At 47.3% G+C, this 16083-nt stretch overlaps 1 protein-coding gene across 1 annotated transcript in view; it reads right to left on the bottom strand.

Moving 5' to 3' along the window:
• The window catches only part of POC1B (POC1 centriolar protein B), a 462304-nt gene extending 446786 nt beyond the window's left edge, over positions 1-15518 (bottom strand). The window contains exon 1 of the mRNA XM_063927654.1: positions 15497-15518. The gene's annotated coding sequence lies outside the window, so the exon portion shown is untranslated. The remainder of the gene's footprint in view (positions 1-15496) is intronic.
• Between the last annotated feature and the right edge of the window lie 565 nt (positions 15519-16083).

Below are 16083 nucleotides of genomic sequence, written 5' to 3'. Positions count from 1 at the left end.
TTAGCTCCACCTGTGGTCCTTTTAAAATGGGTCAGTGAGTAATTAATACAACTGTGCACTTGCTGGGTTACCTGCAAAACATGCACTGTGTGGGGTCCTGAGGACCGAGTTTGAGAACCCCTGCCGTAGAGGATGCTGGGTGCCTGTCCCAGTGCGTACTGTATCTGCAGTTATTGGTTATGGTTACACACATGTTGTGTTACGTTTAAGTCAGCCTGTTACTGACGTTATTCATGCCGTAGCATGCGTTATGCTGTTATTGGTTGTGTTTGCACACAGGTTGTGTTACGTTTTATGTCAGCACGTGGCTGTATATTTTTCATGCCGTCGGCTGGTGTTCTATTGAATGCCACGTCCTGCGACATGCTTGAGGTGTGAGCTGGTAAGATGCTCACCGTGGTTTAACAATAAATTCTTTCCTTGAAATGTCTGTCTCCCTGGGCACAGTTCCTATAACTGGAGTCTGGAGAAGGGGCATAGAGGGAGGAGCCAGTTCACACCCATTCAAAGTCTTAAAGTGCCCATGTCTCCTGCGGATCCCGTCTATACCCCATGGTTTTTGAAGCATCCCCAGCATCCTCTACGGACTAAGAGAAATGGATTTACCGGTAGGTATTAAAATCCTATTTTGACAAGGAGCAACAGCCATAGTCAAAATAATCTATTTTGGTGGAAAGGGAACAAATTAGAACAACATAGTAACAATTACTATTCACTGCTTTATTAGCACATACTGGCATCTTACACAACAACCATCCTTCTGGCATTTCCCACACAATAATTTTTGCAGGCAGGGATGAATTGCTGAGGATGTAGGCATCATGGGACAAACCAGGAAAGCCAGTTGCAACACTCATGATTTTAAAATTCATTACATCAGCCACCAAAATTGGTCAATATTGTGCTCTGGTGTTATTTACTGCACAGTCATGGAATAAGTATGATGTCTATAAGTATACTGTAAGTATGTGCACTATTCAACTCATGAAGCTGCTGATGGTGCTCTGATTGATCCTACAGGGTTATCTCAGTCATATGGTGATTTGCATTGTGCAGGTAGGTGCACAATATACCATAACCTTGGACATCCATTATTACTACTTCCACACTGCCCTACATGATTTGGGTACTTAAAAAGACATCACTATCAATTTCCTACCATTAGAATGGGCTTAGAAGCCAAAATCGAATGTTTAACACCAGTCTATACATTTTGGGATTTGAGGTTCGATTTTGAGTTTGATTTTAAATTGAACTTTAGTAAATGAGGGGATTCTATGTTAGGCTATGGGAAAACAATGTTTTTTTAGAAATTTCTATTGGGTTGTGAGTTTAATTTGGCAATAGAACCGATTTGACATTCAATTTGGGCTTTATTAAACCTCTTCAATCCAAATCAAATGGAAATCAAATGACAAATTCCTTGAATCACCAAAATCGAACTTTAGTCAATTTTGCCCCAGGAGGTCTCTTTAGTCCAGTCCTACAGTGACTTGGACAGCATAAAAGACTTGGTTGGTCATAACTTCCATAAAGCTGAGAGAAAAATTATATTTCAGCCAAAAGTTGAAGATATAGCCACTTTAGACCAGCTACGATGATCTGTTGATCAACCAAACATTGATCAACAGCCTTACCAACTGACATACCTAACCTGATAAGCCTCCCAGTAACATCAAGCAGCTGTATAGACCAACAGAGATGATTGGGCCAGGATCCTCTGTGCCAGCCCTATTATCATAGTGACTCTGTTCTGTAATTATCTGTGTATCTTCAGCATGCAAGGACTTTGCTAAAACCTGCATTCATGTATGCTATTTAAAATAACACTTTTTGCACTTGCATCTGCTTCTGAATCCATATTTGGTTTATGCACACTGAGAACTCTAACAATTAGACAATAGATCAACCCATAAGTCCACTGCAACAATTATCAGGAAAAGGTCCAACAATAGCAGGTTGGGGAAAATACTGTGTGAACGCCACAACGGGGTCCAAGGAGCAGTGTACCATTCCCCCTGAAAATATTCCCCGATACCAGTCGAGCCAGCACATCCATGCACAAACAAACATGAAGCAGACACTCACAAAACATAGGGCCTAATTCAGACCTGATCACTAGGCTGCGTTTTCTCACAGCCTGCGATCAGGTCCGAACTGCGCATGCGTATGCACCGCAATGTGCAAGCACGATGGACCGCAGAACGGGGATCGGTGCATAGCGATGGAATAGTGCGAAAAAAGTATCGCACGGGAGTGTCACACGCCATAGGCGGCGTTCACCGCGCTTACCCCTGCGTACCTGCTGGTCTGTGTTGCGGCCTTCGGTGGTCCACGGGCTCCGGCGCCTGGCTGGCGCGGCCCCCGGCGGTTCCCCGGAGCAGGGGTGCCACCATGACACCCGGCATCACGTGCGCGGGGAGCAGGTGACGTCATCGGACTGTTCCGCCAATCCAGCGGAGGCGGGAGATTCAAAGGCAGACGCCGGGCAGCGCCTTGGCGCCTGAGTATCGTCTTTTCCCCTAAAGTGGATGCCAGTGCTTCTATCCTCGGCGGATCTCTCTGCAGCATACCCCAGTGTCTCCGGCATTTCCAGGTGTCAGTTCTTGCACAGCTTCCAGCGTTCCCAGCCGCTGCTGGGTTCCACTGCGCTTTAGTCACCAGTGCTTCTTGGAGTCAGCGTGGGCTGCAGGTTTAACCCTCGCTTTCAAGTTATACAAGTCCTCAGTGTCTTTAACCCTCGCTCTCAAGTTATACAAGTCCTCAGTGTCTTTAACCCTCGCTTTCCAGTTATACAAATCCTCAGTGTCTTTAGCCACCGCTCACAAGTTCTTCAAATCATCAGTGTCTTTAACGATCGCTCTCAAGTTCTTCAAATCATCAGTGTCTTTAACCACCGCCTTCAAGTTCTTCAAATCATCAGTGTCTTTAACCACCGCTCTCAAGTTCTTCAAATCATCAGTGTCTTTAACCACCACTCTCAAGTTCTTCAAATTATCAGAGTCTTAACCACCGCTCTCAAGTTCTTCAAATCATCAGTGTCATTTAACCACCGCTCTCAAGTTCTTCAGTCACCAGTGTCTTTTGCCATCACTCACAAGTACTTCCTGGACATTTCTCCATACACTCTTCTCTGTTATGTGACATTGTGTTGCTCTTTTCCTGCAATAAAGTCCTTTAATATTTTCACCAAGCTTTACTGTCAGAGTCCTGTATGAGGAAGACCTATATCAAGCCATCCCTGTTCCGACCCAACTGTGGTTCCTCTCCCCTACCATCGGGAGAACCCCCGAGTTCACAACACCCCCAACCTAGGTCAGTGACAGTATACTCAGGCCTCATGGACCCGGGGGATCGGAGCCCAGAGGCAAGTACCATCCAGGACTTGATTTCTCGAGTACAAAGTCAGGAAGCAGCACAGGGCCAGGTGATGCATTATCTCCAGGAATTATCTGGCCGGCTGGATCAAATTCAGACTTCTCTGGCTTCAGTAGTACCGGCCCCAGCTCCAGTACCCGCTCCAGTGGTTGTCTCTAGAAATATTCCATCCTCCTCTGGAACCAGGTCACGTCTTCAGCTCCCTACTCCTTCTCGCTATAATGGGAATCCAAAGAATTGCCGTGGTTTTCTCAATCAGTGCGAGGTACATTTTGAACTGCTTTCACATAACTTCCCTACTGATCGGTCCAAGGTGGCATACATTATTTCTTTGCTCGAGGGTTCAGCATTGGATTGGGTGTCTCCGTTATGGGAGCGATCTGATCCATTGGTTTCTAGTTACATCAATTTCATTACATCATTCCGGAGGATCTTTGATGAGCCCGGCAGGACGACTGCTGCCTCTGCAGACTTGCTTCGTGTCCGACAAGGCTTTCGTTCAGTGGGACAGTATGTGATTAATTTTCAGACCATAGCCTCAGAACTGCGCTGGAATAATGATGCCCTTCGGGCTGCCTTTTGGAACGGGCTCTCCGATCGTCTAAAGGACGAGTTGGTCGCTAGAGATTTGCTGGATTCTTTAGAACAGTTGATCTCACTCGTTCGCATGCAGGAACGAGGTGGCGAACGTAGTCGGTCAGATCGATCAAGGGTCCGATCTCTTCCGTCTAAGCAAACGTTTATTCCAAGTCCTGATGAACCCATGCAGATTAATCTATCCCAGCTGTCCCCAGAAGAACGTCAGCATCGTCGTGAGGGTAGACTCTGCCTCTACTGTGGAGCCGCGTATCACTTTCTCAAGTTTTGCAAGTCACGCCCGGGAAACGGGCAGTCCTAGCTTGTTCCGGAGGATTCGAGCTAGGAGTTTCTTCTAAACCTTCTCCGCCAGTGGACTGTTTACTCTCCGTGTCTCTGTTCTCCGAGTCAATAGCCAAACCCGTTAAGGCTCTGCTGGACTCAGGGGCTGCAGGGAATTTTATTTCCCTTTCCTGTGCCCAGGAATCTGATCTGGGTTGTCAGCTACGGTCGGTCGAACGATCTATTACGTTGACTGCTATCAATGGTACCCAAATTTCTAACGGTCTGATTTCAAGTTGTACAGTACCAATCAAACTGCAAGTGGGAGCTCTACATCATGAACACCTAGAGTTCCTAGTGATTCGGGAGATGCCCCACGATCTGGTTCTTGGCCTTCCTTGGCTTAAACTTCACAACCCTCACGTCGACTGGAGTTAGACACAAATAATATCTTGGAGTTCTTTTTGTCATTCAAATTGTCTCACCCCAGTCTATCCGCTCCGTGTATCTTCCAGGTCAGATGAAGGGCTCATTCCGGAGGCCTATCGTGAGTTTTCTGACGTGTTCTCGGAGCAAGCGGCCGATCAGCTACCACCGCATAGACCCTGGGACTGCCCCATTGAGCTCATTCCGGGGGAAATGCCACCTCGGGGTCGCACTTATCCCTTATCATTGCCCGAGACCCAAGCTATGTCGGACTATATCAAGTCTAATCTACAGAAAGGATTCATCCGCCCCTCTACTTATCCGGCGGGGGCGGGTTTCTTTTTTGTGAAGAAGAAGGACGGAGGGCTGAGACCATGTATTGACTATCGTGGTCTAAATGATGTCACCATTAAGAATAAGTATCCTTTGCCGCTCATTACGGAGCTTTTTGATAGAGTTCGCGGAGCCCGAGTTTTTACCAAGCTTGATTTAAGAGGAGCTTATAATTTGATACGTATCCGACAGGTGGACGAATGGAAGACGGCCTTCAATACCAGGGACGGGCATTACGAGTATCTGGTAATGCCGTTTGGCCTCAGCAACGCCCCTGCCATCTTCCAGGGATTCATTAACGAAGTCTTTCGGGATATGCTATACCTAAGTGTAGTGGTATATTTGGATGACATTCTGATATTTTCTAAAAATCTCACAGAGCACAGAATACATGTCAAAGAGGTACTTCTCTGATTGCGAGAGAATCATCTTTATGGCAAGATTTCCAAATGTACTTTTGAGGTTCCTTCTGTTCCATTTCTTGGTTACATCATTTCGGGCACGGAGCTTCGTATGGATCCAGAGAAACTCACTGCCATCCGGGACTGGACTCAGCCTCTTTCCTTGAAAGCGGTACAACGATTTCTGGGCTTTGCAAATTACTACCGGAAATCCATAAAGGGATTCTCTACCATCGTGGCACCTATTACTGCCCTAACCAAGAAGGGTTCTGACCCAAGTCATTGGTCCTCCGAAGCTGTAGCAGCGTTCGCTCAGTTAAAGGCAGCCTTTATGTCCGCTCCAGTCCTTCAACAACCAAATTTTTCAAAACCATTCTTCTTGGAGGTTGATGCTTCCTTGGTAGGCATAGGTGCCGTGCTTTCGCAGTACGCTCCAGATGGGAAGTTACATCCATGTGGTTTCCATTCTCGCAAATTCTCTCCTGCGGAACAGAATTACACCATTGGAGACAAAGAGCTTTTGGCAATAAAATCTGCCTTGGAGGAATGGAGATATCTTTTGGAAGGTGCTAAACACCTAATTACAATTTTCACTGATCATAAGAATTTGCTGTACCTCAAGACGGCCCAGTGCTTGAATCCCCGTCAAGCTAGATGGGCGCTCTTCTTTACCCGGTTTTCGTTTGTTATTAAGTACCGGGCTGGGACTTTTAACACCAAGGCTGATGCTTTATCCCGTTCCTTAACAGCTTCGGATGAGGAGAATTCCGTTGAGAAGGCTTTGATTCTCAGTCCAGTTTCTATGTCAGCGGCTCCCAGTGCTTTGGGTCCTCCTCCTGGGAGAATGTCTGTGCCAGCTAAATTTCGACCAAGATTGTTGCAGTGGGCTCATGTTTCCAAGTTTTCCGGTCATCCTGGAGTTCAAAAGATGTGGGAGTTTCTACGAAGGTCTTACTGGTGGGACACTATGAAGAAGGATATTCAAGATTATGTCAACTCATGTCCTCAGTGTGCTCAGCACAAAATTCCTTGTTTGCCTCCTGCGGGGTTATTGCATCCACTGTCCATTCCTCAGAGGCCTTGGACCCATATCTCTATGGACTTTGTCACCGAATTGCCTCTCTCCAAGGGTCACAATACTGTCTGGGTAATTATCTACCATTTCTCTAAGATGGCACATTTTGTACCTTTGACTGGGTTACCATCAGCTCCCAAGTTGGCTTTGTTATTTATCCGAGAACATTTCCGCCTGCACGGCTTACCTCAGGAAATTGTCTCTGACCGGGGGGTACAATTCACTGCAAGATTCTGGAGAGCTCTCTGTACTACCTTACAAATAAAACTCAAGCTTTCATCCGCTTACCATCCACAATCCAATGGGCAAACTGAACGCGTCAATCAAGATTTAGAGACTTTTCTCCATGTTTATCTTTCTCCTTCGCAAGATGATTGGGTGGAACTGTTGCCATGGGCCGAGTTTGCCCATAATCATCTGTACCACTCTTCGACTGGCGAGTCCCCATTTTTCATTAATTATGGGTTCCATCCTCAAGTTCCTGAATTACCCATTTGTCCTCCGGAGGATGTTCCTGCTGCAGCCTCTACTCTTCGGCACTTCAGCCAAATTTGGAGTCGAGTTCATGCTAATCTCAAGAGAATTTCCGTCCGCTATAAGTTCTTTGCGGATAGGAAGCGACGAGCAGCTCCCCAATACAAGGTTGGTGACAGGGTATGGCTTTCCACCCGCAACCTCCGGTTAAGGGTGCCCACTATGAAGTTCGCCCCGAAGTTTATTGGTCCTTACCCCGTGTTACAAGTCCTGAACCCGGTTGTCTGCAAATTGGGATTGCCTTCCCACCTCCGGATACCAAACTCCTTTCACGTCTCTCTCCTTCGCCCCCTTGTTTTAAACCGGTTCCATTTAAAGTCCCCGAGGCCAACCTCTGCGGAGTCTGAAGATGGAATGGACTTTGAAATCAAAGCTATTCTTGACTCTCGTTATCTTCACAAGAATCTACAGTATTTGGTGGAGTGGAAAGGTTTTGGCCCCGAGGAGAGGAGCTGGGTCAAGGCTACTGAAGTTATGGCTCCCCGACTGGTGCGGATTTTCCATTCCAGACATCCAACAAAACCTGGAAAGTGTCCTGGGGCCACTCCTGGAGGAGGGGGTACTGTCACACGCCATAGGCGGCGTTCACCGCGCTTACTCCTGCGTACCTGCTGGTCTGTGTTGCGGCCTCCGCCTTCGGTGGTCCACGATCTCCGGCGCCTGGCTGGCGCGGCCCCCGGCGGTTCCCCGGGGCAGGGGTGCCGCCATGACACCCGGCACCACGTGGGCGGAGAGCAGGTGACGTCATCGGACTGTTCCGCCAATCCAGCGGAGGCGGGAGATTTAAAGGCAGACGCCGGGCAGCGCCTCGGCGCCTGAGTATCGTCTTTTCCCCTGAAGTGGATGCCAGTGCTTCTATCCTCGGCGGATCTCTCTGCAGCATACCCCAGTGTCTCCGGCATTTCCAGGTGTCAGTTGTTGCACAGCTTCCAGCGTTCCCAGCCGCTGCTGGGTTCCACTGCGCTCTAGTCACCAGTGCTTCTTGGAGTCAGCGTGGGCTGCAGGTTTAACCCTCGCTCTCAAGTTATACAAGTCCTCAGTGTCTTTAACCCATCGCTCTCAAGTTATACAAGTCCTCAGTGTCTTTAACCCTCGCTTTCCAGTAATACAAATCCTCAGTGTCTTTAGCCACCGCTCACAAGTTCTTCAAATCATCAGTGTCTTTAACCACCGCTCTCAAGTTCTTCAAATCATCAGTGTCTTTAACCACCGCTCTCAAGTTCTTCAAATCATCAGTGTCTTTAACCACCGCTCTCAAATTCTTCAAATCATCAGTGTCTTTAACCACGGCTCTCAAGTTCTTCAAATTATCAGAGTCTTAACCACCGCTCTCAAGTTCTTCAAATCATCAGTGTCTTTTAACCACCGCTCTCAAGTTCTTCAGTCACCAGTGTCTTTTGCCATCACTCACAAGTACTTCCTGGACATTTCTCCATACGCTCCTTCTCTGTTATGTGACATTGTGTTGCTCTCTTCCTGCAATAAAGTCCTTTAATATTTTCACCAAGCTTTTCTGTCAGAGTCCTGTATGAGGAAGACCTATATGAAGCCATCCCTGTTCCGACCCAACTGTGGTTCCTCTCCCCTACCATCGGGAAAACCCCCGAGTTCACAACACCCCCAACCTAGGTCAGTGACAGGGAGATTGCAAGGTGACTGACAGGAAGAGGGCGTTTGTGGGTGGCAACTGACCATTTTCAGGAAGTGTGAGAAGGCATTGAAAGGCATGCTGTTCCTTGTAGTGCTAATGTGAGATCCTGGCGGTGGCTCCCAGGTAAGCTGGCCCTCTGTCTGGATGCGTTTTAGTATGAGCCTTTATCATGAGGCCTTACTGTAGACAAATCACATGGCCCTTTATGGACACTGCCATTATGTAGTGTTAGGACTGCTGATATCGGAGAAGCCTTGACGCGGCTCAGCAGCTAAACATGTCTTTGCAAATGCATGCGACTAATTTCTCTGAAATTCTATTACCAGATAGGTTCAGATATGGTTACAGATAATTTTAGTGTTCTGGGGTTATACCAGGAGTGGGGGGGAAGCACCCCCCCCCCCTCTCTGTCTGCTGTTTGTTTGTGACCCCTTGCCCTTTCTAGCACCTGATATATAATTATCTCCAGGAATGATTGAGCAGCTGCCACTGTTTGTTTGCATTTTCAAGGAGTGTCTGGAAAAACGCAGGTGTGTCCAAGCGTTGGAAGGGAGGGTGTCTGATGTCAATTCCAGTCTCAGACAGGCTGAAGTGATCGCAGTGGCTAAGTAAGTCCTGGGTTGCGCAGAGACTGCACAAAATCAGTTTGTGCAGCTCTGCTATACATGCATTCGCATACTTGCACAGCTAAAAAACACTCTCCCAGTAGGCAGTGACTATCTGATTGCAGGGCTGCAAAAATCGCTGCCCAGCGATCAGGTCTGAATTAGGCCCATCCTCGGATACTGAACTGGGTGTTAGAAACCCATGCTGTGGTCTGCTCCAGCTTCCAGCAAAAAACACACCCCATTGGTTTGATGATGCACTTAAAATGAAAAGAACTGAGAAATGACTGAACTGGACACAACTGAACCCTGTGGGAATTGAGACAAACATGGCAAAGATGCTGCATCTTGTCAGCAGGTAGGCGAAGCAACTGGCTAACATACCAACCTCAATGCTCAGATAAAACAAGCACAAAGTTATCCCTTCCATCTTGTCCCGGTAGTTCAACACCTGAAACAAGGACATTTTAGCAAAAAGTACAAACCACGCTACTAGATAAGTCCACAAGCAAAAAATTGCCCAGGTAATCCTTGCATGTTCCGTACTGTCCTGGATGCACCAATGCACGATAGAACTACATTTTTTCAAACTAAGCAGAGATAGTGCAACTCATGGGGAAGCATCTGTCAATGAAAACTACCATCTAACTTAAAACCCATAAAGCGCAGAGAATCTGGATGTAAATGCAGGAGCCAAATAACAGTTTCAATATCCAGCTTTGCCATCAGTGCCCCAGGGCCAAAACTATGAAGCAAACATAGCAGCTCATCAAGCAACTAATAAGAAACCTGACAAAGCGTATGAGGAATCGTATTGTACACAGAACCTACATGCAGGTACGAAAAGGTGTTGGATGAAGCGATACTACCCCAGGACTATCCTAGTGCCATCTCCACAAATACATTCGGCCTAACCACATGGGGGAGCACCCTGGCTGATCAAAGATTCCTATTCACAACCACTTGCAATGAACCAGAAATAGGCAAATGAAACCCAACAAAAACTGATCATAGTCCCTCAGAAGATACCAGCCCATCCATTAAACTCAGAAAACACAGGGGTAAAAACCTTAGTTTTCATGCCCTGAGAAATCAGTCCACCATGTGAAATAGCCTTTGGACCCTGACTTACACTCCTTGTCCAGGTCTCCACTATTACAAATGCACCAGGAGTGACAAAAACGACACCCGACCCCTCTGGAACACATAGAATCATAACACTTACCCTTGGCAACTGCCCCATAACCTATGCTAGCACAGGGTTTTACTTTATCACCCAGCCCACCCTGCCCAGGAACCTAAAATCATGGGGCCCTGGGTAGGTGATCAGTTTGCCTATATGCTAACATGGCCCTGGGCGTAATTACTCAGCTCACACCGTAACACTCCTCTGTTACACACCAGCCGTGTCCTCACTAACACATTCTTAAAAGTTCTGCTGCATTGGGGAATAATGCCGAACCCGTACAGCCATTCCCAGGCTGATTGATCAATGTACAATGGGGGTCATTCCGAGTTGTTCGCTCGTTGCCGATTTTCGCTATACTGTGATTAGTCGCTTACTGCGCATGCGCAAGGTTCGCAGAGCGCATGCGCTTAGTTATTTTACACAAAAGTTAGGTATTTTACTCATGGCATAACTAAGCTTTTTCATCGCTGTGCTGATCGTAGTGTGATTGACAGGAAGTGGGTGTTTCTGGGCGGAAACTGGCCGTTTTATTGGAGTGTGCGGAAAAACGCAGGCGTTCGAGTTGCAAAACGCAGGAGTGGCTGGAGAAACGGGGGAGTGGTTGGGCAAACGCTGGGTGTGTTTGTGACGTCAAACCAGGAACGAAAAGGACTGAGCTGGTCGCAATGGCTGAGTAAGTCTAGAGCTACTCAGAAACTGCTAAGAAATTCGCAATTCTGCTAATTTTTCGTTCACACTTCTGTTAAGCTAAGATACACTCCCAGAGGGCGGCGGCTTAGCGTGTGCAATGCTGCTAAAAGCAGCTAGCGAGCGAACAACTCAGAATGACCCCCTATATGTCATTCTCTCTTGCCATCTTCATTTGCACAAACTGTTGTTATTTTATAAAAGCACACTGTTTGTGTTGCCCACAATCTGCCATCAGTGGAATGCTTTTGTGTTTTCTCTCCATATTTTACTAAAAGAAATTGTCACATTTGAATAATAGTAAAACAAAAATTAGCTGGCCTTAAAAAATAGTATTGCAGTACTGAGTTGAGCCCCTGTGTGTCACTGTCGCAATACAAATATATTATATACAATTATTTTATTCATTAGTGTATGTTTTACAACTCTACCACATTTCTATGGGGAATTGATTTTTTTTTATTTTGTAAATTGTTTAAGTAGCATAATGTTCTCATGGTTATTTTCATAGTTGCAATTTATCAGAATTTCCAGGGACACTATTGCTAGATTAGTCTATATGTGCATAGATATATATGCATTGTAATGTGAAGGTTCCTTTGCTTCCCCCAGTGAAATGTAAAGTTTTCCTGTTATTTTTCTTGCTTCTAGTATAGAGACTAGAGAGGCTCACAATAGCAGCTCAGATTTTAGGGTGTTGCTTTTTACCTATGACAGGATTGTCACTAGCCAATGGGAGTAGGGAGGTGCTGTTTGCTTTTTCCTGGTGGATGCTGCTGTGCACTTACGATCCCACTGACACACACCAGTGTTAAAAAACACATAAAGGTACATTTAGTGGTTATGTTTTATCCGGCTTCACCTTGCTAGATTTGGTCTTCGCTGCAGCCCCGTTTGCAGCCACTGGTAACAACAAATACACCCGCCAAGTGAGCTCCCAGGAGATCATAGGATTAGCGCTTGGCTGTTAAAAGAGTTGGTGAATGTATTGACAATCAGAGTTGATCCCATATTTAGGAGGTCAATCTGAAAACTCCAGCAGGTGCAGGGGGATTTCAATTCTGGCACATATGCACAGGCATTGGCATCAGAATGGGTGGGTGGCAGTGCCAGATTAAGGTCCTCATGGGCCTGGAGCTGAGATTTAGGAAGGGCCTATTTTGTGCCTCGGCAGGTGGTGTGACCAGTATGGTGTTGGTGTGGTCTACATAAGGTGTGTGGCCTGTGTCATGGGTGTGACTATCCCCATGGAGGTGACCTCCATACACTACAAAGAACATTGCAATAAATGCCATATTATATAGAGAACTCCAACGACCACCATAAATTACTGAGGACATCACAGCCAGGGTGTGTGACTAGGAGATTGCTAGACTGGGTACTGCTATGGATGTGAGCAGGTCTCTGGATGAAAGGACAGATTGAAAGGGTAACAGTCCCTGGATGCATGGACAGGGTGAAAGGGTAACAGTCCCTGCATGCATGGACAGGGTTAAAGGGTGAGGGTATCTGGATGCAGAGACAGGGTGTAGGGACATGGTGTAGGGGTAAGGGTACCTGGATGCAAGGACATGGTGTAATGGTGAGGGTACCCGGATGCAGGGACATGGTGTAATGGTGAGGGTACCTGGATGCAGAGACAGGGTGTAGGGATGTAGGGACATGGTGTAGGGGTGAGGGTACCTGGATGCAGGGACAGGGTGTAGGGACGTAGTGACATGGTGTAGGGGTGAGGGTACCTGGATGCAGGGACATGGTGTAATGGTGAGGGTACCTGGATGCAGGGACATGGTGTAATGGTAAGGGTACCTGGATGCATGGACATGGTGTAGGGGTGAGGGAATCGAGATGCAGGGACAGGGTGTAGGGGTGAGGTTTAAAGGATGCAGGCAATGGGGATACTGGTAAGGGTATCTGGATACAGGGACAGGGTGTAGGGGTGAAATAATTGAAGGGACAATACAAAGCTCCCATAGATCATCCTGAAAAGTGCCATAGGCTGCCTGTGCCCAGTTGTGTGTAGTAGTTTATAGACCATCATGTAAGAGGGTCCATGAACAAATGGCTAGGGGGGCTAAAACACCTGATGATTGTGATCTTACCCACTCTCAGTTGCGATGTTCCACGCAGATGGCCAGCTGCGTAAGCTCCAGCTTACTCAGCTGACCGATGGATGAAGGGACTGCGAGGCCAGGAAGTCACGCAGACCCCTGGCTCTCCCCTCCCAGAACACTGGCCTCCCACTGCCCCTTGCCCTCCCCCTCAACGCCTACTGCCTGACAATCAGGCAGCAGCAGAGGGGAAGTGCAGGTGAGATTGGATGGACTGTTCTGTGCATAAGCAGAACGGACTTGCGCAGCTGCAGATTCCCGATAATCAGGAATCTATGTGTGGCGCTAGAGCTGCATCAAACTCTGAATCAAGCCCATAGTATAGTATGTATGCATACATACACACAGTGTACATACAATATATATATACTATACATAGCATGCATGCATTAGTGAATAGTATACATATATTTATACATATAGCACACATACACATAAGACGAGATTCAATTTCAGCTCGCACAAAAGTAGTTACAATGCCCAAACATACTGTAGCTAGGTTGAGAAAATACAACCGTCCATTACACTATGACTTTCAATACAAATAGATGCTCTATGGGTCCTTTTATCAAAAAATATTTGCGGCTACAGGAAAATACTAAGGATCTCCTAAATGTACGTATTGGGATATCTGCAGCAGTACCCCATTTTGTGATGCAAAAGCAACCCCCATAGGTTTCTATGCAGCTACTAAAATGCCAAATTTTCCCCAGTAGCTAACACTATTTTCAGATGCGGTTAACCATTGTAGCTTATGGGTTACATTTCATGAAAGTTTCCATAAGATCACTCCCTGTCCATGACTGATTGCACATGCGGAATCCCATTACTGTGCATACGCAATAGTGTGGCCCAGTCTTGAAGCTGAATGTACTGCTGACACATCGCAGTGATGGGCTCTTGTCGGAGCCCCTGTCCCTGCATGTGTACTTTTGTACAATTGGGCGATCCTTAATTCCTTACTGCCGTGATAAGCAGCAGTAAGAAATTATAATTATCGGGACTAAGTCCCAATTGAATACATTTGCCCTTATATCACTGTCTCTAAATTATGTCCTATTTTTTATGATTTCCACTGTTTTTTTTTTAGCTGTCTTTTTCCTCTTTTTTTCCCTTTTCTTTGCTCCTCTGATATTTTCTGCTTTTCTTCTGCCTGCATCTGTTTCCCCTTTTTCCTTTCCCATCTCATGGCTGCGCTGCTGTCAATCCCTCTTTTTACCCATTATCTATAGCTTTTGTAGTAAGACCCACCATGTATAAATAAGGTGGCTATAGCACCTGATGCCAACAGAACTCTGTGTAACTTCGCCTCCATGGGGATATAGGTTCAAGTCATCAGGGTGGCTGTAAGGCCGTGACCTGCAGCCAGGGGCATAACTATAAGATGTCTGGCCCCTTAGCAAGACACTGACCTGAACCACGCCCCTCCACTCCCCCCTCCCCTGATACTGCAATGCCACCAGCCCCCTCCACCCCCACCCCTGGTCCCAACTCTTCAATGCCGCCCCATGTAGCTCACCTTGTATGGAACTCTCACTGCAGTGTGATTCAGTGGGGGGGGGGGGGGGGATTTGGGAGTAGGTGCCAGGCAGATGCGGCGCAGGGTGGTGGAGTGTTGGCGGTGGGGCGGGGCGTTTGGGCACGCTATGATGTGTGATTGGGTGATTAGGGGGAAAGGCAGGCCCCCCAGAGGCAGTGCTGGCTCTGTAGTAAACACACTCCCTGCACCAACGCACTGCCTGCAGCATCCAATGCTTGCTACCTTCAAGACCACTCCTGTTGCTTATTTTACAGCCAGAGCAGGGGTGAGCAGTCAGGGGGGGGCGGTTTGCTTAGCAGGTTTTGGAAAATGTGGCGTGCAGTACATGATGGACCGGACTTGTCTGCCTGGAGGATTACATTCCTCTTCCAGCAACACCAGTAACATTACACCAGTCCTTATGAAACCCCACATCTTTTCCCCTGTACAACGTTACTTGCACCCCCTCAATCCCATTACCCATAGATTTGTTCCTCAGTAGTCTGCATAGCTCATGTCATTTTACCTACCTAGAATTACCCACTGAGCTTTAACACTTTTTCATGCAAGCATTTTTCTTTGCTACATGTATAATTTATTTCTATAAACACACACACATTTTCCCACAGAAAAATACATGTTCCTATTGTATAACACTGATCCAAGATACTTTACATGCCCCTTTTCTTGCAGCAGTTTAGATTACAGCTGAGCTCTCCCCCTGGCTACCTGGTCTCCTTGCTTCCTGATCTTACTTGTCAGGATGAGCTCTGAATCCCCTCTCTGACTCTTCTCTGTAAGACTGCTGCTGCCGGGACTTGGCTCCGCCCACTGAGAGCTGCAGTTTATCCCTGCCCACCCGGCAACAGTAAAGATTGGGGCTGCATCAAATGGACCGGAGCCAACTACTTTCCAGCCAAATACAGGTCACAGGCGGCATTTTGATCACCTGTAAACCAAAGTTACCATGTGTAGTAAAGGCCACATAGTGACAGAAGTGGAAGCTTGCTGTGTGTGAGACCTGCTGCTTTCTCCTCTTGCCAGCGCCGCTGCAGTCTACAGTACTGTCTGTGCAGGTACAGCGGCGGAGCTCAGGACGGGATCCGGGGGCGGAGCCTCATGTGGATTCAGGACGACAGGCAGTGGAATGGTCGTTCGGCCGGCCGGTCTGGGGGTCCTGTGGGCCTATTTTCAGTGGGGGGCCTGGAGCTGCAGCTCCATCCGCCCCATTGTTAATCCGGCCCTGGTGGGTGGTGGTGGTGGTGGTGGGGCGGTAATTCCAAGTTGATCGCAGCAGGATTTTTGATAGCAATTGG

This window comes from Pseudophryne corroboree, chromosome 6, assembly GCF_028390025.1.
Source record: "Pseudophryne corroboree isolate aPseCor3 chromosome 6, aPseCor3.hap2, whole genome shotgun sequence".
In the NCBI taxonomy this organism is placed as follows: domain Eukaryota; kingdom Metazoa; phylum Chordata; class Amphibia; order Anura; family Myobatrachidae; genus Pseudophryne; species Pseudophryne corroboree.
This window is presented reverse-complemented; position numbering and strand designations above follow the sequence as displayed.